Source organism: Colletes gigas, unplaced genomic scaffold (genome assembly GCF_013123115.1).
Source record: "Colletes gigas isolate AHSC1104 unplaced genomic scaffold, ASM1312311v1 Colletes_gigas_Sc00021, whole genome shotgun sequence".
NCBI classification, from domain to species: Eukaryota; Metazoa; Arthropoda; class Insecta; order Hymenoptera; family Colletidae; genus Colletes; species Colletes gigas.
This window is the reverse complement of record NW_025106650.1, coordinates 4,594,605-4,620,767: the sequence shown is the minus strand read 5'-3', so window position 1 is coordinate 4,620,767 and position 26,163 is coordinate 4,594,605. Positions and strand designations below refer to the sequence as shown.

The 26,163-nt window shown below is 37.4% G+C and overlaps 1 protein-coding gene across 1 annotated transcript in view; it reads left to right on the top strand.

Moving 5' to 3' along the window:
• The window catches only part of LOC122401006 (brain tumor protein-like), a 60,068-nt gene that overhangs the window by 15,877 nt on the left and 18,028 nt on the right, over positions 1–26,163 (top strand). The gene's annotated exons all lie outside the window — the stretch shown is intronic.

The following is a 26,163-nucleotide window of genomic DNA, read 5'->3' as shown; positions in this document are numbered from 1 at the left end:
AAAAAATTCAGTACGGGCGGAACATTAAACGTTAATAACTTTTTAACGAAGCCTCAATCAACAAATTGGTATTCTTGAATTTCGTCTTATTTTGGTCCCTAGAATCTCCCATTAAAATTTTCCCCAGGGGTGTCCGAACAACCTGTATATGTATAACTATACGTCATTCTTCGAAAGTGTTCAAACGTCTTCGATACACTTTAGCCAGGACAAAGAAGAACAGAGTTTCTATCAATAAAATTGTTAGTGTCGATTAAATTCTTCTACCACATAATTAATCAGACGCTCGATACTATGTGAAATTTTCACGATTCAATAAATTTTGATGACTCGTTTTACGATGTTGAAATAATAGTATGACTTTCTACGCATACTTGACCATCGGTTCGGTTCGGTTCATTACCAACAAATGTTACTATCATGTTCACGCAATATTGCAGGCGGTGGCAATTAGATGCATTTAGCTTTTTCAAGTCTATTTATTACAAATGTTTGCTTACATGAGACCGGTAGAAGGTGTTATTAGCTTGTTAAAAAAAAAGTAATAACGAGCCTCTTATTCTTTTATTAAACGTAAACCCTTTTTCAAAATTAAAAAGGAAAAATTTTACACGAACTCTCTGTATTATTTTGTAGTGTTTCCTCGATTATATTTGGATAAAATAGTCTATGTATTACAAATGTTTGCTTACACGAGACCGGTAAAAGGTGTTGTTAGCTTGTTAAAAAAAGTAATAACGAGCCTCTTATTCTTTTATTAAACGTAGATCCAACGAGCGATTTTGTGCAAATGGTTTCCCGTCTTTTGTATCGTCGAGCAGAGCCGGCTGACAGATTTGCGATAAAGTAACGCATTGTTAAGTGTGCAAAATAAGACGAGATATCGTTGGCAGTGTCGTTTACGGTCATTTATGAATCAGCAACTAGGATGGAATTCGACGATTCCGTCGACGTGATGTCACTTACTTCTTTGAAATAATCGTGTCTTCGTTCCAGATGGCGCGTCCGCGGTACACGGTGTTTAAAATCGTTTCTGAAATGGAGTTGACGTTTGTTTTCCTTTGCTTGAATTGTTCTATCATCCGACAAGGACGTCGTGTATAATAATATATCAAACCTTGCACGTTTATTATACTTAACACTGGTTGAATAAATTTGTGAAACGCGACGTTTATCGTTCGAACTTATTACTCGTATCATGCACGAACGTTAACATCAAAATATAACCGAGTTTGTCCAATATTCGTCATGAAAAATTTTCCATTCCAAGGGAAACGATATCTTTACTGTTTTGCTTTTTATTAACCGAAGATGTGGAGCCTTTATCGTTGTCAAGCGTTAATTTCTGTCGTTAGATACAGCAATTTGACAGAATTTTCCTGCGGAATTTCTAACGTAGACGACAACGAAAGCTTTATTCCCATTTCTCCGTGAACAAGTACTGCTCTTGTTTGCCACGCAACTAAGGCATGCCATTAATCTTTTCCTTATCCCCCTTTAAAACTGCCTATCTGTCGTATCTCTCGTGCACCAAAACAAGTGTTTCTTTATTTTAGATTAAAGAACAATGAAATATATCAAGGTTGGGTATATTAAATATTTGGGAAATTATGAGAGGTTGGGCACGAGTGTACATTGGAATCCTTATTACTTCCATCTAAACCCATTTTCAAAATGAACGAATACGAAATAATAAAATTGTCGATTCGTAGACAGATTTTTGCCCGATCGGTGGACGTTGCCAGATAATTTGCCAAAGCATTGTTAAGAAATAATATATGCGTACGAATGGAGAAGTGGCCCATTAATTGAGACTTAGCTCGGTCATCGACTTACGTTTAAATCTAGTTAACGACCTAGAGAATTGCTCTTAAATTCGTTTAAGCTTTGGATATAAGGTGGTGGGCAGTGTTGAGAATCGGTAGACTGGAATGGTGCCAAATTGAAACTATAACGTGGAAGCGTGTACTCACATATCCAGGGGGAAGCGTGCGGTTGAAAATTTCACGTATTTCCTCTCGCGAACGTTTCAAAGTGTCGGGCCCGGATTTACAATTACCAATCACGATCTAATTTCTGCTTTTCGTAGCCCTACGACCGCGTTGCGTTCCGTTGTTTGATTGGATTCTGATAATAGAACAGGATCCACAGCCTCGAGGAGGATTAGTACATACAAGAACGTTAATGGCTCCTTCGGTATTGATTCTCCAACCATGGTTGCGAGGGCTCTGTTACTCATTATGCGTACGCGTATCTAATGTATTTGCTGGTATGTGCTCTGCCATTCTTGACAATAAAAGTCTGCAATAGCTTCTTACGATGGTTATTTTCCATCATACATCGTATTACTATTCCTCCAATTTTATCTGATTTTCTATTCAATAGTCTTCAAAGTCTTTGACTGCCAAAGCTCAGACCAACCCCTCAAATCGTCCACGAAATCGAAACATTATTCTTGGACAATAGGAAATTAGCACACTCACAATTTGTCATTTATATTTTTACAGTCCCCTTACAATTAAAGAATCCCATCTAGATTTATTTCCTTTAACATTAAATCTTGAGAACTAATTTTGTTGAGCTTCTCGGTGAAAAGTCATATCACTTGTACAGACAAAATTTAGGCTTAAATATTACGAATATTGATAAAGGTACCTCGAATGCAAGACTGATAAATAGACTGCGGATCTTTATGCAAATTCACATTTTTATTAATAGAATTAATGAAACGGAAGCTTCGCAGAGGGCTGTCTCAACCCCTAAATATAATAATTTGTATCTTACTTTAAGTATTTCTTATATTTTTGCATATTAAATGCATTCTGTAGTTTTTTGAGGATTAAAATTTCCCATAAATGCATAAACATCCGCAGTCTACTGATAAACAATAAAGAAAACAAAATTTGTATCTTTACCGAGCGCAGCAGCGTCGCTTTGAAGTTACAGTATCCGACTTCTGCTTCAGTTATTCGGGTAGAATCGTTTCAGTTATGCGGGAAGTACCGTAGAACGTGTTCTCCTGTTTTTAATAATCCTGTTGTTGACACGAAAATCCAATTTGAACCTTTCTGCCCGATAACTAGCTTGTCCAAACATTAGGTAGAATTAGGCACCGACGCGACGCGTCGTTCTAATTTCATGTAGTTGCCGAGTTGGCGTATAACCTTGCCTTTAGAGGTTTTGCTTTGACGAAGTTCACAATGCGCGCAGCCCAACCTAGAACCAACTTCAAATTACAACAATGCTTTTGCTGACTAATATCTCTTTGTGCAAAAGGACAAGTACGTTGGTATTACATCTGAATCTTTTTGTTCGACGAATGACATCAATCCTCTTGCATTCCCTATCACAGCTGCGGCTCTATCTGTACAAATTCAGACTCGAGAGTTCCTTGAAAGGTGCACTTTTTCCAAACACTCGCTTGTAAAGCACACTGGCGAACGAAATTATAAATATTTCGATAGGTTCGTTATTTTATCAAGAGAATCGTTATCAAACATTTTCAAACCAGTATAGATTTTCAGAAGTACATATTAGGAAGCAAGTAAATGATATTTGTTTGAAGTTAAAACACGAGTTTCGTTAAAATACTCTTGATATAACGTTGGAAATATTACTTCAAATAACACACTACCTTGTTCCGCGGTTGTTTTATTTTTTTTTAATATACTCACATTATCTCGTTTCATGAAATAACTGAATAATAATTCTAGGTTGGAAATGATGAAATACATTTATAATTTTAAATACACGATGTTGTGGTAATGGCTCGTATAAATGAAAAGTATTCTGCAATTTTAAGGATAATAAAGTTAGAGTCAATTTTTTCGAAGTTTATAATAATATTTCAAACGATGAAATAGCTTTGTTGAATAGCTATCGTTTCAAACAAATCGATACCTTGATTAGAATGGAATGAAATATTATTCGAAATAGTTATTTTCGTTTCTGGTTGTAATAAAATTAGCACAGATCCGTTAAATATTTGATTCCAGCGACAGTGTGTTTTGCAAATTCCTGCGAACGGTTTGCCTCGGTGTGTCATTAGGAGAACTATAATTGGAGCTAGGAAACAGGGGCTAGTGTACGATAAGGCACCGCGTATATAAGTCGAGCACGCACTTCGACTCGATTATTTAAACGAGAAAATCTGATACAGTCTTTCGATTACACAGCTCTTTTAACTATCCAATAAGATTATATCTTCGGAAGATTAGGCTAGATCTGGGCTCGATCCGAGCACTCTTTAAAAAATTAAAATTAAATCCTTAAATACCGACCCGGCGAATAATCCTTAGCCTTGTTAATTAGTACTAACTCACACGAATGCAGATTATACCCTCAGGAAATAACATGTTAAGAGTAAGAGCCGGTTAGATTAACTTCGAAACGAGTTACGTGGATCGTTGGAAAACTGGCTTGAGAATAATCGAGACGAACGAAAAATGGAGTAAATTTTATTTTATTTTAGTTTGTGTTGTAAGACGAAAGAAATTCATCTTGGTATATACGACTTTCTCGGAGCTGCAATATTCCAAATGCTGAAAACTCGTAGTACTAATGGCCGCCAGTGTACGCGATGTTATAAACTTATGAGGCTTATTCCATCGTAGGTGGTTCTCGGTGTTAGCTACACATGGGTTCCTCCACGACAATCTATTCTAGTGGTTCTCGGTGTTGGCCATATATCGGTTCGTCCAGGAAAACCATTTCCATCCGAGTGGCTCATGGTGTGTATATCGGTTCGTCCACGACCCTCGAGCCACCGGTTCGTTCACAAAATTCTAATAATAAAAATCCTCTGCTTCGCATCTGCTCGGCCCTGGTTCCCAACAACGTGCATATTATTTGTATTAATAAAGGAATTCGTGTACCAAACAGTCGCGAAAATTAAATACCGAAAAAGAGGATAATTTGTAATTTAATTTCAATTCTGGTGCGTTAACGTTAAAACGTAGCGTGACGCTTCCATCTTGGGAACATTCGTTCGCATTCTCTAGAAATCGTTGCATCGAAACACGCGATCTTGACAGGTAATTGCAACACAGCAGGAAACAATGACAGAAGGCGTAATGCAAATGAAAAGGAAGCAGATGGACGGATGCAAGACAATAAACAGCGATAGCTCGGACCTTGGGAACCCTTCCGCGACGCCATCAACTTTCTATCCTCCAATTTCTATTCTTTCTGTTATATTATTTTCTGTCAGCGTGATATTATTTTCGTCACGTTTCCGTTTAGTCCTTATCGTCGTGTCCTTTCGGCGACAGCTGTTGCTGCTCGGGCTTTGTTTCCTTTTTTCTTTTCACCTTGTATATCGACGTTGATAAGCGATCAATTTCTTTGTTATGGTTTACGAAAATAAAACGTAAATATTGGCTTTCTAAAACACGAACTAAAAATGGATATTTTGTAATATCTAAAAACAATTTCAGTAGTATTTTTAGTTCCATTGTTTTGGTAAGGCTTAATCAAAGACATACAAATCCATACAATTTTATTGGTTTTACTGTAACGAACGTAAAAAAAAAAAATAAAAAGAAATATATGAAAAATGGTCCAGCGTTTTCTCGTTTATTATTTTTTTGAACTTTTACAGTCTCTCAGTGTGCTCGTCGGTTCGACGATTTGATGGCTCGTTAGTTCGTACGCGCGCTTTTCTTTCCAAAGTTTTTCCTCGCGCACCTGCACGTTTTACGAGCTCGCGTCCTTGACTCGCTTTAAAATCTTACTCTTTTTTTTTTTTTATTTTTTTTTTTTTTTTAATCTCTCATGATGGAACGAACATAAATGCGTCTAGAAACAACCGTACATAAAGTTATTGTACTTCATTTTTGCGAAGTAGCGACCAACCAGTGTTTCGTTCTAATTCCTTCGACTATTTTCTTTTATCGAAGCTTGACAGCTAATGGCGGGATACAAAAGTGTGGGGATTTGCAGGAGGTTGCAACCCCTCCCATCAATTAAAAGAATTTATCGTTCGAAGGAGCGTAATATTTCTATTCCTAATTTCTGAAAGTTTCTCGAATATTTTTCGCGATTTTTCGTTATCCCCAGCCTGCCCCCATCTACCCTTTGAGCTTTTATAGATGCGCCTCTGGCGACAGCATAATGTACGGACGCTCTATTTTCAGTCACTCGTGGAAAATGTCATCTTCTTTGTCAAGGGCCGTCGTCTTTACCGAGAAATTATATTCGTGGAAATACAAGCCGGCCTATATGTTGTGACTTGTTTGAATATAAATCTTCCAAGACCCCGGTGTTAAGTAATTTCATTTTAATTGGTCGTTGATCCTCGTTTAAGTACGTTGTTAGTCATAGTTGATGAGTGAAATATATTACGCTACTTCCTGTGTCATACGACGACAGATTAAATTCGCTGGTGTCCGGTTTGCATTCTTTACATAATTATTCTTTTTCCCTCATCCATATTGAAATTCAGCTAACGTTCGATGAATAACACGATCGTTGTTTGATTACGTTTGACTCTCTAGAAGATATTTAAAAACGTACCTGTGGAATAGTGGAAAAGTTTTTTCTACGTTTGATTTCTACTATCGTAGAAGTTTGAACAGCTAAAGACAAATGTTTCTTTTTATTTCAGGTGAGTTCATTGCTATTCTCGAGAGGCGCTGCTTCGAAACGATAAATCTCCGACAATCGATTGCAAGGGTTGCAAGGATTACGCATCGAGGGTAAAGTATAGCTTTTGTTTCAATATATATTCATATATTGAAAATGCACCAGAATATTGATTCGTTGACCTTTATGGATATGTGTGTATAATATTCTATCTATAGTGTTCCAATTTAAAGTTCCTTTAAATTTTGTATGGTCCTTGATTCAAGTACGATAATTTTAGTTTAGCGTTCAATATATTTTTCGCCAGAATAAGTTAAAATTATTTTTCCTTATCGTAGTCATAAAATGTTGCGCTGGAAACGCTTCGATTAGCGATAAAAGAAAACTCATACACAGTAACCTTTAGTTGACATGCATCAATCATTCTCGCTTCAAACTGATACATTAAGCAGGAAAATTTTTAAATACTTTGTACCGATTTACCCCACTCACCCCTATTTTGTTAATCGCCACAACAGAGTAATTTATTTATTCATTTATTATATAAGTAAAAACTTATTAGTGTACAAGTGAAAATATAATGATATTTTCACAGTTGTTTACAGATAAACAATATATATTACACAATATAGAAATACACACTGAACAAAGTAGAATTGAGACTTAATGACAACAAATAATGAGTAGACTACGGATCTGTGTGCAAATTCATATTTTCATTAATAGAATTAATGAAATGGGAACTTTATAGAGTTCTCAACCCCCAAATATAATAATTCGTATATCACTTTAACACGTTCACTGCCAGATCAAAACGGTATACAATATTCTGCAAAAGTACTTATTTTTGCAACCTTGTTATAATTCACAAATTCTATCCAAATTTATTTCCCTCGACGTCCTAACTCGAGAATTAACTATTTTAGTATCATAGTGATTAATCCTATCACCCATATATGGATGACGTAGCAGTCAAAGTGTTGAGTAGTTTTTGTATTTTTGTATATCAATTACATTATGTAATTTCTTGAGAATTAAAATTTCCCATAAATGTATAAACATCCACAGTCTACTAATGAGATAATGAGGTTGATAAAGGTTTGAGGAAAGGCGTGTATCCTCATGGACGACCAACGTTAGGTCCTTATTTGCATCCCCGGACAATAACGCATTGTTTTTCGCTCGATCGGGCACGCAACGTAGAGTTCTCGCCTAGTCGCATATTTAGCTACAGTGCCGAAGAAAAGTATTGGCACAGAGCGTATTTTCAAATAAAATGTTATGTAACTGTGAACAAAGCATAATATCTTCCTTATTTTTGGTATAAAATATAAGTTTGAGGTTTGAACTTTAAGTATCTCGCGAAACAAAGCGATTAAGTAGGCCTTTAATAATAAAAAATAATAACAAACACATACAGGGCAGTTTTCGACGAAACGAAAGTATTGGCACACTTACTATTTTATAATACAATATTCAAATTAATATTTTGTTTGTAATCCTTTTTGTCTTATTACACTTTGTAACCGATTAGGCATCGAATGTACTAAATTTTGTGTTACTTCTAAACCTATTTCGTTCCATTCCTTCATAAGTGCATCTTTTAATTACTCCTTTGTCCGAATAAGGTGTTTTCGGATCCTTCTTTCTAACTCATTCCATATGTGTTCAATCGGATTTAAATCCGGCGATTGAGGAGGGGTTGGCAATGTATAGGGTGTATTAAAAACGATCCATTGGCGGACAATATAAGCAGTATGCTTGGGATCATGATCTTGTTGGAAATAGTAGTTTTCTCCAAGATTTAATTTTTCCACGCTTTTTTTAAAGTTTTGTTTCAAAATATTTAAATATACAAATTTATCCATAATACCGTCTATAAAAACTAGTTCTCCAAGTCCGGAGGAACTCATACAACCCCATACTAATACACTACCACCCCCGTAATTAACAGTTGAGACTATGTTATGCGAATCCAACTCGGTATTACGCTTTCGCCATATTCTTATTTGACCATCAGATTTAAAAATATTAAATTTACTTTCGTCAGAGAAGAGTATTCTATCCCAAAATTCTAAATTTTTGTGTACATACATTTCTGCAAACTCTAATCTGTTTTTTCGATTAATTTTGCTGATCAATGGTTTTCTTCTAGCCACTCTTGAATTGTACCCTGCACTTTTAAGAACTCTCCGGATAGTTATAGGATGTACATTTACCTTATTTTCACTTTTCGTTTGTGCCGCTATTTCTGTAGAGGCAACTTTAGGATTTTTTTTTACAATCTTGGTAATTTTTCGTTTATCTCGTTCTGATCATTTCTGTGGACGACCACTTCGCGGAAGAGTTTTTACATTTTGTTCATCAGGAAACCGTTTAATGATATTTCTTACGGTGAAACGATTTCTATTTACTATTTTAGCTATCGTAGAATATGAATTTCCCTCTTTTGATAATTTTAATATAATTTTTCTCTCTGAAATTGTTGTTTCTCGTGCTTTTCGATACATTGTTGTGTTATTCACTTTATTACAGGCAAACTTAGTAAGAAATAACAAATGAATATCAAATTGAATCTCGGGACTTCCCTGGATACAACAATCATGCCAATATTATAAATATTTACATAAGTGTTTCATAGAAATATTAAATTTACAAGTGTGCCAATACTTTTGTTTCGTCGAAAACTGTCCTCTGTGTATTTGTTACTATTTTTCATTATTATGAAATTATTAATTAATATAGTAATTGCTTTATTTCGCGAGATACTTAAAGTTCAAACCTCAAACTTATATTTTATACCAAAAATAAAGAAGACATTGTGCTTTATTCACAGCTACATAACATTTTATTTGAAAATACGGTCTGTGCCAATACTTTTGTTCGTCACTGTATGTAAAAAAGCGATGGACGACGGAGGTTTTATTAGGTGAGGAATACGTGCGTGGCATAGATCGCGTATCGCGTGGACGCGTCTCAGTTTTGCAACCGAGCTTACCATCAATTATTCGATGCGCGGTGCACTCTACGCCCGCATTTCTCGCCGCGAGCGCTTCTTATTCACCTTAATCACCGTAAGGCAGGTCAGTGCACCTGGTGAAGATTTTACGGCCTTGCTCGACACGCCGCGCCGTTTAATCGCCGTTGGTTTGCGCACACCACGGCCCCGCCGCGCCGCCATAAACGGACACGGGGATCGATCAATCTCGCAATTAATGCCGCATCACAACGCGAGCTCGCTTTCGACGCTGCTGTTCAAATTAATCGACCCGTGAACGTCTTTCCTTTTCCACTCCACGGTTGCTCGCGATCTTGACCACCGCGAACAAACAACGCCAAACACGAATATTCTAATCAACGAGGCTCCTTCCAACATCTTTTACGATCTTGTCAGCGAGAATATTTTGCCAAGAATTCTTAAAAGAATTGTTCATACTATGTAACGATCATAATTGTTTTTTTATTCTTTCAGGAAATTGCAACATTATTTACCTGTAACGAAAGCCACCATTTTTTAGCTTCAACGAAATTTCAAATTTTTTAACTCTTTATCGATCTTAATTTTATTGGTAGCGTCCCATGAAACTGGACGATTTTCTATTTTTTTTTTATAAAATAGTCCAACACCGAACGATGAGCGTTTGTGCTCGTTTGTAATGCTCGCCTCGAGTATGTTCGGACCAAAGATGAACGCAAACGAGCATGAACGAACACGAGTATACAGTCAACGATCGTGCATGGTCGTATGAATATGTTTTGACTATGTTTTCCACGGTATTATCAACGGAAAGAGACGATCGTAACAAGCGTGTGTTTTATTATATTAATAATGGACAACGAATGTTCGTAAAACTAGAGTCATATAATCCAATTTGAAATGTCACAAATTATAAAAAAAAAAAAACTAACATTTAAAATTTTAGCTAGCCGAGGATTCCTGTACGAGTTTGTTATTTCTTATTTTAAATCTAGAGTATTTTGTCGATTATTCCTCAGGTATGTGAAGCCCTTATAGAAGTACTTCACGAGGAAACGAAGGTAGGCAAAGTTTCTTTTGATATTATAGACATACAAAACGTCGTACCGCCAAGCACCTCATATTTCAATTACAAGCCTACGTTTAGTATAGTACCGATGGCTGTCGTAAATTATAAATTTATATATACAGATGTAGGCACTCAGGGGCGTATATCGGATGGTGGAATATTTTAAAATACTAAATTTCATCAACTTTGTACTGTCATTTGCTCGGAATCGTCCCATAAAACTTAGCTCGAAATTGTTTTCGCTGAAAATTGAATTCTCTCGAACGGAATCGCGCAGCAACGTGTTTCATTTGAAAAGTACCACTTAGAAACGAATGACAAGAACCGACAGATACTTTAACCCGCTCGGCGATCTCTTTGACATTCAATCGAACGATCAACGAGCAAAAAATTCTTTGCATCTTCGATGCGATACTCATCCCGTTGATGTTGATGGCCTTCCAGAACAAGGTTCAATTTCCATGGCTTCTCTGCATTCACCAAACATTTTATGCCACTCGTAAACTCTTGCACGGGATAAACATTGATCGTTAAAGCCTTTTTATAGCGTTTTATGCGTCTTGGTGAAAGCAATTCCATTCGGAGTAAAGAATTTCATGCAAATGTTTTTGCGTCAAAACGTTCGACGCGTCAAAAATCCGTCGGGACTCGTTAAGATACGCGCGCGAAATTTGTTTTTAAGACTATTCGATCCTCTTCCCTAATATTATAAAATCTTAAATCTATGTATTTGTTGTTCGTTTATACATTTATATACGAATAAATGTTCGGAAATGGTATCCCGGGAATTTTAACTTTCGTCGATTCGTAAATATTTCTGATAAAATTGGAAATCCGACGACGATGCCCGACATGTGGAATTTTATTTTGCATATATGAATGTAAAGCTCCGGTACTGTTTCTATCGACGAGTTTCGAGCCATGGAAAATTATTGTGCGACCCCTCGGGGAAAGGAAAACGGAGCGATTGTTACTGCAATACACGGGGAGACCTGGATAATTAAGCAAAAACAAAGAAAAGACGCGGCAAAGAATAATAAAAAGAATGGTTGTAAGAGAAGCAGCGGTTACTTCTTTGGACGGTTTTTGTTAGCGTAATCTGAAAAGGAAGAATAGAATACGACGAGTGTTTCAATTCCTGGTTAATTGCTGAATATTTTTAGCAGAGGAAAGACGTCGACTCTTACGCAAACATAAACGTAGCGTATAAATAATTACAAGTCGTAAATGACATATGAACTTGAAACGTTGAGACTGTAATTTTAATTATTATTCCTTTTACTCTGACGTTTTTCCAGAATTAAAGAAAATGTTAAATTAAAAGAAAAGCAAGATTCAGCAAAATTAGGTAGGATTTGGAATTATTGCCTGGAAATTCAAAAGGATAAAATTGCAAAGATGTCTGTGTGTCTCCAATTGGAAATACGTTTGATCGTGTATGTTTCGATGAAGCATCTTTCGAAGCAACAGGATTTCGATTTAGTGGATGCATTCGGTCTCTCGAGACGCTGTTAGCTCTCGTACATCACTGTACCCCGGCCATAGTTTTCCTTCTTTCCTCTTTCTTCGGCTTCTCCTTCTTGTTCGTCGCTTTCTTCGTCTTCTCTGCTTCATGGTAGCATGGTTGTTGCCCTGCGAACCCTCCGTCACCTTCTTTTTCAACTTTTTGCATTCCCCGAGCCTTGAATACGCGGAGTCGGCGCACGATCCTTTTTCGAGGTTAGAGACTTTTGAACCCGATCTGTTGTACGTCTTGTCTCGCAAAGATTAGACCCACCTTCCCAAAAGCGGATCGATTTTTATCCAATCGTTTTGTTCCTTCGCCCGAACGACGAACCAGGGTTAAAAAAATCAGAAACTCGACAATTTTTTCACAAAAATTTTACCAGAACCCTTCCCTTTACGTATTGTTTCGATAAATGAGTATTTGTTCGCGAAGAAAAATATGTATAAACAAACGTACAAAGTCTGAAAGAGCGTCAAAAGCGTCCCAGTGAAAATTTCACGAAAAAGCCTCTATTTTTTAGCGTTCTAAACCGCGTCTCTTTAAACTGGTTCGTTAATTCTTTTTACCACGGTCGCCGAAATTGTTTTAAATCCTGTATTAACGGATTCTGGTGCCCCCGGAAACGTAAAAATACGTTTACGTGTGGATTGTCCTCCAACAGCAGGAAACGTATAAATATGTCCGCTTGTGTTTCATAAGCGGTCGTTTATTCCGCTGGAGTATAAGTCTCGTTTATCTTAATTTTCTTCTAGATTAGCTTGTCTTGTTCCGTCTTTCTGCTCGACTTGTTTATTGCCGACTTTGTAACGTTTTGTCATCGTTTTCCATCCGTTGCATCAATTTAAACTAAATAACCGTTATTATTTCTCGTTAGAGCGTTACTCAAAATGTCACGTACCAGTTTATTTAGATCGAACGATTCATAGTTGTTTATAATGTTTGTTTTGCCGGCCGATGTATCGCTAGCTTAAATTATTACCATAATAAAATTCAGATATTCGATTTTATTAATAATATAAATTTCTAACTCTGCTTCTAGTATTTTATACAAATTATATTTTAACCGTATCGATTAAATGAATCGATCGTACGCAAACATTTCGTGCAATTGATTATTTTTATAGTCTGTAACGATGTTGTTTATTGTCCAATTCCTTCCGAGTATCAAAACAGGATCATAACTTCTCGTAGTACGCTACATGCGTGCAATTCATTTCGCGATTAAATTAATTGGCAACAAGGTTACAAGTTATCTACATCGATTTGTTAATTTATATGTAAAATTGGTACATAAATCGCAATGGTGCGTTGCATCGATGTAGTAAAAGTAACTTTGTTATAAATTGGAGCTTCCAAAGGCAACGTCGTTGATTCCACCTTATTTATATATACAACATCTTTCCATATAACTCGTTCTATAACGTCCTCGAGTATTTGCTCCAAGACACTGTTATTAGGGTATTCAATTATCCGATATTTCTATTTTTCACGCTGTAATTTGAACAAATGTCGAGGATATCCCTGTCTAGGGATATTTGTTTACGATACGGTTATAAAGCTCGATTAAATGTTAAAGTTGAATTCACTGTGACATCGAACAATCGTCCGTGTGCACATTCGTCAAAGGGACTGCCAAACGAACCGGTGATGGACGATGTGAAGTCAGTTTAATATCTTTTATCGCGTCACTTGCTATGCTTTTGTCTTTCATTTTGCACGTTACACGGCCGCGACGATAACGCAAAACGACTACGAACTACTGCAAAATAGCCAAATCATTAATTACTGTCTGTATTATATTGGTTCGTTGCTTGCAGAATTACAAGATTGTTTACTCGAAAACGTCTCTTTAGAAATTGAAATAACATGCTATCGATATTTATTTATATTTGAATAATCTCTTTGATTATATCAAAACGTTTAAAAATATACTTATAAAATTAATTTGACTCGATGACTTTTAATTTGCGTAAAAGTATCGAAAAGTCTCGGATCAACCGCAATTGTCAATGTTTATTGTCAACGAACTAAAAGATGCACGCACGGATAGGTAGATACGCCATTGGACCGGGGACGAAAAAAAAAATAAACACGTAAATTTCAATATTTCATTCCGTTCTCGCGGGAATCGCCTGATTATTCGTATTTACAGTCGCGAAACGTAATAATGTTTACTATATAGAATCGTTGGAATATTTAAATCACCGTTACTTGACACGAGTGTGAAACAGTCGTGCCTATAGACAACTTGTCTACGTATAAATTCTATATTTAGTGAGTCATGGTTACAGATACGTGGGTTCTATCGTTCCGCTTCGAAACCTGTTTTCTATCTTACAACTAAACCGCACCGAGAACTTCTCTTTCTCTTATCGTTGACCAGCGCGGAGCAATTAAACCGCATTTTACGTTGTAAGTTACTTGCGTTGATCTTCTTGTTTCGGATTCTTCTAACTGTATTTCATTCCATATTGTTCGTCGTACGACCAAGTGATCGAAGTTTAACTACGTCGCAGACTCTCCGTGTGTCTGGTGATATTCTCGACCGTCGTTCGACCGTAGAAACTAAATCATACTGTTTTAGAATAATGAGAAGGGGGGGAAGAAAAAATGGTAGGAATCAGCGAAACGTTCTAGTCGTTAAAGTTTTATCTACCTGGAATTATAGATACAGTATTTGGTTCCCTGTGCTCTTCTTTCCGCCTAGTTGGCCACTTTTCTACGTATTACGCTTACCTTTGCATATCATGCATATCGTTCCGTTGCCACAAACGAATCGCATGCCAACGTGCAGTTACAGATACTCGATATCGCGTCACATGACATAAATACAATTTAGTTCGAAACTATCCGCGGACAAATTGCGCTATCGATGTGGTTTGATCAAACAGCGTCCGACATCGTGCACGAAACGCAAGTGTTGTTCACCTCGAACCGGCAGGAAATTGTGCACGGACACCCAACAGTCGACACGTATTTTGTTAGAATAGTTGCATAAATTGATAGAACGGCCAAGCTCTCGTTTGAAATCGAAGTGAAACGATACGAGGGGTCTCTCTGCGACTATCGCTTGGCGAAACACGAAAAGGTGTTCGTAGGTGGACAGACTAAGGAAGCTCGAAGGTCGTTGGCGAGGTGAATATACCTCGAGACGCGTCGCATGCAACGAGATAAAGCATCACCTTCGAGATGCATATGGGTATTCTAAAAATACGTGTTTATTTTAAACTGCGAGCGATGCGCCATCGTCTATCACGAAATACAAATATGACGACCGAAACTGTAATGGATTCTGCGCGAACGGGCGATCGGAAGTTTCAAGAATTCATCTTTTAGCGATACTACAGCAGAGGTCATAAACATCGTTGATCTCCGAGTAGGGGCGAGTGGGGTGGGTCGTTACGATCGGTGGTTTCCTACTTCTCGTTCGTTTTGTAGTCTGTTTTCGATAAGATACTCGTTTAAAGGATACGCGTTTTACTATTAATGACCACGATTACGTTTATCTGAGCAAGAAGTACGACTTTGAAAAAATAATTCTGCATCGATGTGCCCCAAATGTATAGTAATTGCTACGAGTCACAGACGACTTACATCAGAATGTATCAAGTTGTAGTATTTTGCTCTTCGATGCAATTTATGCACACATAAAAAGGACTTTTAAGTTGTATCGAAAATTTATTTTTTATGGCTTCGTTAGTTGTTGCAAGAAATACTTCCATAAATGTAGATGTAGACTTTTCTACAAGACGTTGCGTTAATAAATTAATGAATAAATTAAATTCTTACGTAACAACCAACCCCAATTGACATCATAATTTATAAATTGTAAGTTCGTGGCAGTTTAGGGTGTGCTCAATTAACTGTTAGGTGTTTATAGCTAAAGAAGTTAGTTCGTTCAAGTATGATAATTTTAGTTCGCGTGCCTTCGTTGGATTTTTCGTCAGAATAAATTACAATTACATTTTCTTATTGAAAGTGTTAAATGTTGGGCATACGCAGTAACCTTTATGTGATATACATTAATTAAAGAAAAAAGTTTTCAAATCATTTGTAACAACTCCCCTACTTGTTCTAATAGTTTCAAGTTTGTTTGGCTCAACATTTTTGAGTCGAGGCAACAAACATGATTTTGAGGCTTCTAAGCCACTGTTTCTCCCAATATTTCGTATTGTGCTAGATACTGAAAGTCTCCAACTGTTAAAAAATGAGATTTTGTATAAAATAAATAAATCATGCGTTGTTAAAGACTTTGGGCGACGCGGTGTTTGAGGTTAGAAATAAAATTATCCCCTCGCCTGACGAGCATGCATTTACGCTAGTGTTTTACATGGGAATGGTTCGAACGTGTCCGAGTCGGTCCGGAAACGCGTGACGCGTTGTACAGCCTGCTGGTTTACAATGGAATGGAATTGTGGGTGCGGGTGGTAAACGCTCGAGGGTGGACAGAGACTAGTGCACAAGAGTTTACTGCTCAATCGTGAGGCTAACTTCCATTCAACAGCGAAAGGTGGCCATTGTTTTTGTAAAGGTAAACGTACGGTTGCAGCAACTTTCTGCTGCAAATACGTTTCAACATTTTTACGCCAATTTATCTGAACAATGCTCAGCAACGTTTGCTATACGAAATAACTGGCTCGATTCTAGAAATTTGGAATATTTTCAGAAGCCTTTTGAAGCTTTTTGCAACCATTAAAATCGGTAGATAATTACTAGAAAAATATGTTCCTTGTGAAAATTTCCCTTGCAGCAATTTTCTGTTGCAAACATGCTTCGACATTCCTACTGCGATTTATTTCAACAGTGTTAGTCCAGCAACGATCGTTATCCTAAATATCTGCCTCGATCCTGGAAATTTGGAATATTTTCAGAAGCCTTTCGAAGCTTTTCGAAACCACTAAAATCGAAAGATAATTATTCGAAAAGGATGTTTTACAAAACTTTGAACTAATTTCGTCTCCCGAATAGTAGTTCGAAACAGTTATTTTCGGAGTCATTTCGGCCACTGCCACCAACTGTACTGTTTACCCTTGCTATAGTTGTTCTTTGTCGATTGTATCACGGGTTAGGTTATCCATAGAGAGTGGCTGTTATCGTGGTCGCAATTATCGAGCGTGACGCAGACTGTACGTACAAGTAGATGATAGCGTAATACGTCAGGTTGTTATTGGGGCTGCGAGGACGATGGACTTTGTGCGCGTCGAGAAAGGGGTTGGTAGGGACGCAAAAACTAAATAGAAGTAGAGTTATCCGATGATTGCACACACCGATGGCAACGAGTTGAATCAAACGGACGGAGAGGAAACCCGTTCTCGCGGTCACAGTTGACGCTGAACTCTGACGCACGTATGCAAGTATGCTAAGCACGCTCGAGTCATTCCCGTGCCAAGAAATGTCTTTAATACGCTCTGCCCGTGGAGATAAGATCTTGGCAGAAAATATCTGTACGTTGATTAAATAAAATACGAGTCTGTTTTGCTCCGATAACCGTACGAATCGTTTTATCTGATAAACGTGACCGCCGAACGAGCACCGGTAAACGTCATTAAGCTGCAACAAATCTATCCGGGTGGCGTCGTGTTATTAAAAACGACCGTATTTTACGACGCCTTACGCTTTTAGAATTTTTGTCAATATTGCAACCGACGATTTATCGCTTCGAAGATAAGGTTCTGATTTTTAATTTTGCTTCGAAATTTTGCCAAAATGTTCGAGCAGTTCTCAACGCGAGCATAAAAAGTCATTTCTTTGTGGTAGGAGGCACCTTTAATAGAGAATTTTTTTTCTTTGGTCGAGAATGGTAGCTTTGCTAAAAGCTAAGAAAAATATAGTTAGCACCCTGTTAAAGATTCATCGACATTTTGCGAATCGATCGAAACCTCGGAATTACGGTGTTGTTTCGAACTACAATTATATCAATTATTTCGAAAAAGTTTGTCTCCGCTATGCAGGAGCTGGTTGCATGTTTGTCAGTTGCGCGAAATACCACGTGGGCGGGAATCGTCGACGATTTTGTCTTTTTTTTTCTCTCCCCATTTGCACGGCATCGTTCGCATGCCTCGTGTGGAACGTCGGCGTGCGGCGCCAGTCGTCGAGACGTCCGTCGAAAGAGGAAAAAAAAAGAAAAATGAAAAAAACTAATATCATTTAATTACTTGTAAGCCACAGAACTCTCGCGGTGCTATGTCTTTATTCGTAATTATCGAACGCGGAGCAGATTTTTTCTTTCGACTTTATGCCTCCTTTTAATCTCGAGAATACTCGAAGATTAATCACTTTTATAAAAATACAATTCTCGTACGATTTAATAAGAATTTATTTCGTTCAAATTGCGAACAAGGTTCGATATTGTTGCTAGATCTCTGGTAAATATTAATCAAATTCTACACGATTGATAAAACATGTTGAAATTGCCAATTTATTTATTAAAAATTCGTCTTATTTATTTTTCTTGTACCTTTTTATTTGAGAAAGATTTGTTGCCAAGTGAAACGATCCATTATTGGTTGTGTAGTACGCTACCCTTATTGTTTATTTATTCGACGTGGGATGTAATTTAAATCAGATTGCAATTTCGTTGGAATGAAATTTGCCCCACCTTTGGACAGTGTTTGGGCTAGGATCGTGGCAAGAAACTTGAATTCTAGAGTAAAATTATCTACCATACTCGTTAAAAGTCTCCAAAGGAGTTGGAATTAGTGACTTAAATCGAGGAGGTGCTACGATCTTATATCTACACCTTTCCTAGGCGATGTAAACGTTTACGATCTGCTTCCTCACCTGTATCGACCTTTATTCCAAGCACTTTTCGTGATACTTACGTATATACCTCGACAGCACTTTTCGAATCATCATCTTTCATGACGCCAGAGGACCCTTCTCTGTCTGAAGTGGTCTGTTCTTAACATTTTCACGATATAACTCCATAATAAAATCATCTAAACAACCTGGAGTCTTCGCTATTTTCTAGCCATCTTTGGAGGACGCGAACTAAGATTCTAAAATAATTGCACAACATACAATATTATACAATCCTATAAGAAACACATAAAAATAGCAAAGGAACCATCTTAATGATTCCTGTGATTTTCTTTTCACAAATACCGTACGACCGGTAAGAAATAAATAACGAAAACCTACAAACAGTGACTTTATTTTAAAAAATTGTTACATTTGTCTAAAGTTCTACAAATCTTTTGAGAGTCTCGACTGCTTTGATTCTTGGTTCGTGTTTTGCGGTGAAAACACGCGCGAATAATGACGTTGAAAGCAGACATTTCGAACCGCCTCTGACCGAAAAAAACCATAATGGGGTCTTACTTTTCATGTCCTGGGATTGTTAACCATGTTCGAAAAAATTACAAGAACTCCCAGGAACGTCTAGTAGCGCATTTTCCAGCGTTTTAACTTTTTCCATTTTCTTTTTCCAACTGGTTGCCGTCGCGAGTCTCGAACTCTTTGCTACAACCAAACCATTGTTTGCGAAACACGCGCAGTTTTCACATTTTACAAAATAATTACATTTCATTTTCATGTAGGTTAACATTTTTGTTCCCGGGTCCAATTTAGTTGTTTCTTGCTCTAAAATATTACGGTTCACTTGTTTGATCAATCTTTAAAGTATTAGATTTAATTCTAGACGACAAAATTATTAAATAACAATTGGCCATAAAAGGACGTCTCTTTGATGAAATATTATTTTATAATATTTGTCTCTATAGAATGTCGTAGAAAGAAGCATTTTGGTATTTGCATAAACTTAGTTTTCGCAATAGGTTTAATGTACTTTCGTAAGAGCCTGGTTTTCGGATGTTCGTTATTAAGCAAGCTACTCGTTTGTTTCTCGTTCGCGGAACAAATTACTTGTAGCTGGGAACGACCGTTTAAGGGCATAAATTTTACCCGAGCGTTTCTCTCCCATGAAACACGGGAGCCGTTGTTCTCAATGCATGGAAGCACGGGTTAAAAATACATTGACGTTGCTCGAAAAAAATTGCACGACACGGAAAAGGGTGATACGAGGGTCATCCGTAGAAGAGGTCTCCTGGTAAGAGGAGAACGTTCAGGCCTCCTTCACGCTGGAAAGAGGGTGGTCTTTAACATCGAGGACACAGCACATACGGTCGAAAAGATCCATGAAAATTTATGAGCAGTCTCGAATATTCCTGCCTCGACGAACGCTCTCTGTTTTGTTAAATATATTCTCACGAAGTTACTCTTTTGCGCTCTCCTTCCTCGAAATTACGAAAAACCGCCAAAATGGCCCTCGAAGCCACCCTTTCAAATATTTCATTCAAATGTTTTAAATTCAAAATAAAAATGTTTCAAAATTAAAAGTTTCCTTCGCTAATATTAAATTTGCGTCGCTGTAACGATTAGCTATATTCACAAATAAATTAATATTCCAGTTCGTTGTAGATTTTGTTACTTTAAATAAGTGTATCCTGGAAAGTCTTGAGACACCATCGCGAGTCGCAAGTATAACAGTTCGTTAAGCTATCAGTCAAGAAAACGAAGTAAAATTTACTAGGTTTAATTTAGTCAATGTCAATTTAAACGTCGAAGAGATTTTAAGCGAAATAAGAAAGTTTTACGGAAGTTATCCGAGGGAAGTTAGTTCGAATCCCGTTAAACTTTCTACCTAGCAAAGTAAAAAGGAACAAGACACTCGTTTACAGAGTTATTTGAAGAGATCTTGGAAATTCATTTCGCCTAAAAGTAAGAACAAATTGAACTTCCTTCGAGGGAGTCTGCGAAATAAAATGGTGACGTTCTTGGCGTTAAAAATTACCTCACGTTCTTTGGCTTTCTTTCTTTGAATATTACGTAATTTATCAATCGCACCAATTGGATTTAAACGCAACAATTTTCTCGCTTATTTCTTATTCGAATCGAAAATGGATCGACGAATTCAAATATTTCGTTTTCTGTTCGAATTTAAATTGACTTCTTGAGAAAGCAAATAATCGAATTTCTACACGCGATCCATCTTGTATCTTCTCGATCTCCTGCAAATAAAAATCGATCATCAAATGAACGATCGTTTGGCTTTCGGGAAACGTATTAAAATTATATATTTCGCGCAGGTCCCTTTTTAGGATTTTCTGCAAGATAGTAAATTTCTTTTGCGATATTTATTCAATATATAAAATTAATATGATACTTATCATTTTGTGGCGCTGCTTCGCTGCGGGTAGAGGATCTCGTGAGAATTCCGTAGGAGGGCAGAAAAGGAAAGGAGGGGGCGCGTTTCGTCAGGGCCTGCCAGTGGACTCATCAGTAAGGCTTTCTAGCAGGCCCTGCCTTAGACGACTGAGATATTGGGAAGTCGTTCGAGGAGTGTATATATAGCAACCGAGGGGTTGGTCGAGCGCTTGTGAGAGCGCGACCCCTCTGGTGGCGAGCATGGGAGGCGACGCCACAATTTTTATAACTTATACGGTAATTTAATAGACTATAAAAAGTTCCTATAAAAAGTTCGTCCATAATAAAAATAAAAGGATTTTGTCGTAGATTAGTATTTGATTTTTTTTTTGTTTCTTGATTATTTCTTAATTTTCGTGTCATAACGCGGTTCACCGAGTCCGTACAACAATGCAAATACGCGGTACCGAAACAAAAGGATGACACGATATAGGATTCGCTGAAAAAAGAACGGAAACCGACGAAAATATAGGCGTCCCGTTTAGGAAAAACATTCGAGAAAGAAACTAATATCTGGCTGCCAACGGGCCCATAAAAGCAAAGCAAATAATGAAACGACGAAACTGAACGTTGGACAGCGCAACGAACCGTCGCCAGTCGTTTTATAACAGCGAGTTAAAATCGGCAAAAAGGCTGGGGACGGTGGTTTCGAACAATCTTGAAACGGAGACAGGTGCACGGGGTGACGTCGTGTTGTTAGGGCGGTGAAAATTTCGTGAGGAACGATTTTCTATTGTACACGTTTCTAAATATACCGAGCGAATAGCCGATCGTAAAATTACCCATTTGCCAGTCGACCCCTCTATTGTCGCGATAGGATAATCGAGAATGGTCGACAGTCGTTTTTTTTTACTACCTTTACGAGGCTTCGTTTCATAGAATGTACCTACCCGCGCTAATGAAGTCGACGAAGCTCCGTACTTTCGTCTCGGAGGGCAAGTTTCAAACCTTAGAAACTCGGGGAGTTAACACCGAAGATCAGAGTCGGGACGAACGTAGTCCGATTAAAGTAAAATCCCGCTATTAACAACGATTACTGATCCCCGATCGAATGCAATCACGGTCGTTGTAATCAAACGATTAATTTAGTAATCGTTATTTGCGAATCGTTGTTTCGATTATCATCGAATCAGTAATTTGTTCGTTTTATCCGAGTAGTCGAAGGTAAACGGTGCCACGTGATTTTTAGAAGTTTCGACGTTTATGATATTCTAAAATTAGTATTAGTAATAGTACTTCCGCTTCGTTACGAACTCGTTCAACTCCACGACCTCAGCTTCAAAAATACGGCGTAGAAATGGAAATTTTCTGACCCGTTGTCTCTCGACAGATTGCTACTCCGGCGTTAAAAATAAATTGCACAGCTTGGGTAGAATTATTTTAGCGCTCGATGGAAATCAGCGTTCCTGGTGTTTTCCAAAATCGCGTGTGTATTTTTCTCTGCTCCCTGGGAACATTTTTTTTTCGGTACAACGAAGTCTGTTACTTTGGGAAATAAAGCATGCAAATAACGAATCTCTGTTGAAACATTGCACAAAATTTTATGAAAAAGATAAAATAATATGAAAGCAGAAGATTTATTTAAAACCATGATGGATGAAAGTAACCACTTTAAAAATGAATTTCTCAAAATTTAAAATGTACCAATAAAAATACAAAGGAGTATAAAGGAGAAGTTACTGAAAATTGAATGTCGAGGATAAAATCTGTTTTTTGAGATTGAACGATGTTTACTGTTTGGGATAACGCGCAATAATTCGACGAGTAGCAAGTAATATTCGAATAACTTGTCGAGATACCAGCTATTAATGTTTGCATTTTATATAAGTAAAATAATAACAACCGCGGTGGTTTTCGAGCAACGTGGGGAAACATTATCGGATACGTTCGAGCAGATTAAGAATTCATCCCCTGTTTATGTGGCCGGGGCAGTAATTTCGATTTTTAGAGGCACTCTTGACGACCAGTGTACATACTCCGTGCCGTTGGTTGGAAAATAAATTTTCGAGTAACCATCGGACTGAAAGATTTATCACGATCTTATCCTATAGGTTTAACCTAGAATTTTCACCTACGGCCCGCCGGGTGTTATATTTCCTTCTCTACGTTTGAAATGTATGGCACTTCGGCGAGGAAAAAGTAACGTTGCTTCCTGCAAGGCACCTTGCATTTTTACATGCTTACCAACGCATCTCCTCTTTATTTCTCACATTGTGATTTACTTCCGCGAGTCGTCCTTCGTCCTTGGAAAATTTATTTCAAACGATCGTTCGTCGTTTCTTTGAATCTTGTTCGTTATAGACCCGTCGTATTAATAATTTTATAACAATGAAACATATATTTTAACATCGAGTCATTGCAGTAGGACTAAAATAAGTTGTTAGTGACATAATATAAGTCTATGAGATTAGTTGACCCCATTATAAATATTTTAATTCTAATCACAGTCAGTAAACTTTTAAACAAGCGTATGTTTCATAATAATATTTTGTCCACGTAAGTGACTGAAAAATATAAACAGAAAAATTGACCAACCGCCGTAATTGATAGCTGAATTTTAATTCCATTTAATCGCGTTTTCTTGTAAGGAGAGACCTGCTGCGTTTACGGAGCACAATGCACTTGGAATCCTCTTTATTATGTTTTTTACAACACCGCGGCAAGAAACGATTCTTATGACGAATTTAATTACAATTAGCAATTAGCATTGGTAATAGATGTGTACGTTAATTAGGGATGATAATGAGCGAAGGAGTCGTAAAGTCGGAGCAAACGCGAGTCCGTTGTCCTGAAAAAGTGCGGCTCTTCAAAGCAGATCATTAACCACGACGGAAATGACAACATGAGACAGCTGCTAGGTGTTCGCGAATACATTAATATTAATGCTCACGAGAAGAGCAGTATTGTTTAAAGACAATTATTAGATCCGATTACGCCGTGTACTTGCAACGAAACAGTATAGTTACCTTTCTAACACCGATTGGAAAAACTCTTGGAATTTCGTATAATTATCCTATTCTCAAAGCTAAAAAAAAAAAGGTAGAAGAACAGGTGTAATTTCGTCGTTATAGCAAAGGAACAAATTAGCTTCGAATTAAAATTAAAATTCTTTATTATGCGATTACTTTCTTTCTTTTTTTTTAACGCGATATAGTGGTTATTTAGACAATTTCAATGAACGTCTAGCGAGTTTAGGTATGACGTGGATGCCCGGAATTACTATGCCATCGATCACTCGACACTCTGCAGTCGAAACATTCCAAAACACCTAACCCGCGCGCGACGAATTTCACGAATTGCTACGAAATAACATTTTTCCGTCGACGACTTTGCGACATTTGAGCTTATAATCCATTATGAATCCAGAACACAAATTGTTATTCGTTTAATTACAAATGCAGAATCGAACCGGCGTGCAATATAATAGATATTGCACATTCCGACGTATTAAATATTTATAACGTATTTGTGCATATCGGTTTAATCGAGTATACAAAATATTGGCTGCACCCATTGGAGCTTGTTTTCAAAATGCAGCGATACATATTTGGTAAAGAATAATTGACTAATTGAATATTTAATCCCTTATGCTTCCACGACGATCACCGATGACCGGTACTACAAACTTAATATCACGAAATGGAAGAACCCTAATATTTATAGAATTGCAAATAGTACTGTTTTAATTAGGAATGCTGTAAAAGATAAATACACCATATATTATTCAACACGTATACAATTCGCGTAGTGTTTATACTCATTTTAATCAGAAGTATCTGAAGAACACTTTGACAGTATTTTCCAGAAAGATAACACGAAAAATACGGAATGTAAAATTCTGTATGATTTTTCCCCCTCATTACGCATATATTGCACGAATCAAAAGTAGTCTAATTCGCGTCGTGTTTGGACTGTTTTTAATCAGAAGAACGTAACGAATACATCGGTTCTAACTTTGATTACAAATCTTAGGAAAGTTAACCGTGCATTAGTTGTGAATAGCAAAATCGAGCTCGTCGAAATAGGAGGTTAAAGAACGCTGTCACGCCCGCAGTGGTTTTTGTCGCGAGATGGAACCGGTAAAAGAAGAACAATAGCTTGAAAGTCCCTAGAAAGGATAGAGTGTCGATGTGTTGCGGAGGATGACATCACTGATTCGCCGACGGCACCAGAGTTCACTCCGAGAGTTCATTTCCCGCTACGCTCCTGTAACTGGGTGAAATATCTTCTACTCGTCGCGTTACCTTCCTCATATATCTTCCTTTATTTTCGCCACTATTACTTGTTCAATCTTCTCGCGCCATTCCCTATCGTTCGGTTGCCAACGCGTAAATGATTAGACTCACGCTGCAAGAAAACCATAAACGAGACTCGTTCCCCAATAATATTCCCACCCGAAACGTTCCTCGGCGACTTTTGATTTCACAAATTCCGATTTTACTTAGCTTCGTAACAAATTTATTTCCTTCCGCGTTGACAACCTGAGAATTATTTATTTTACGAGGGGGGGGAAATTGCACAACTTTTATGGGGGTCGTAGGCGAAAGGGAGGTTTAATCTTGAAGCGTATGGCAGTTTCGTTTCCGTGAAAAATGTTTCAAACTTTCAGGAGCCGTATGAATTTGAAACGTTTCTCAGAGTAAAATCACATCTTCCCTTTGGGCCAAAATATTCTTTCCCAAACTATGGACGAAATTTTCGAAAAGAAAGAACTTATTCTCTGTTCGCTGACGCGTAACTTTGTGGGATCGTCGAAGGGTTAAGTGGCATCGTTTCCCCCGTTGTATCGAAAAGTATAGAATGCCCGAGTAAAGTATCGTTTCA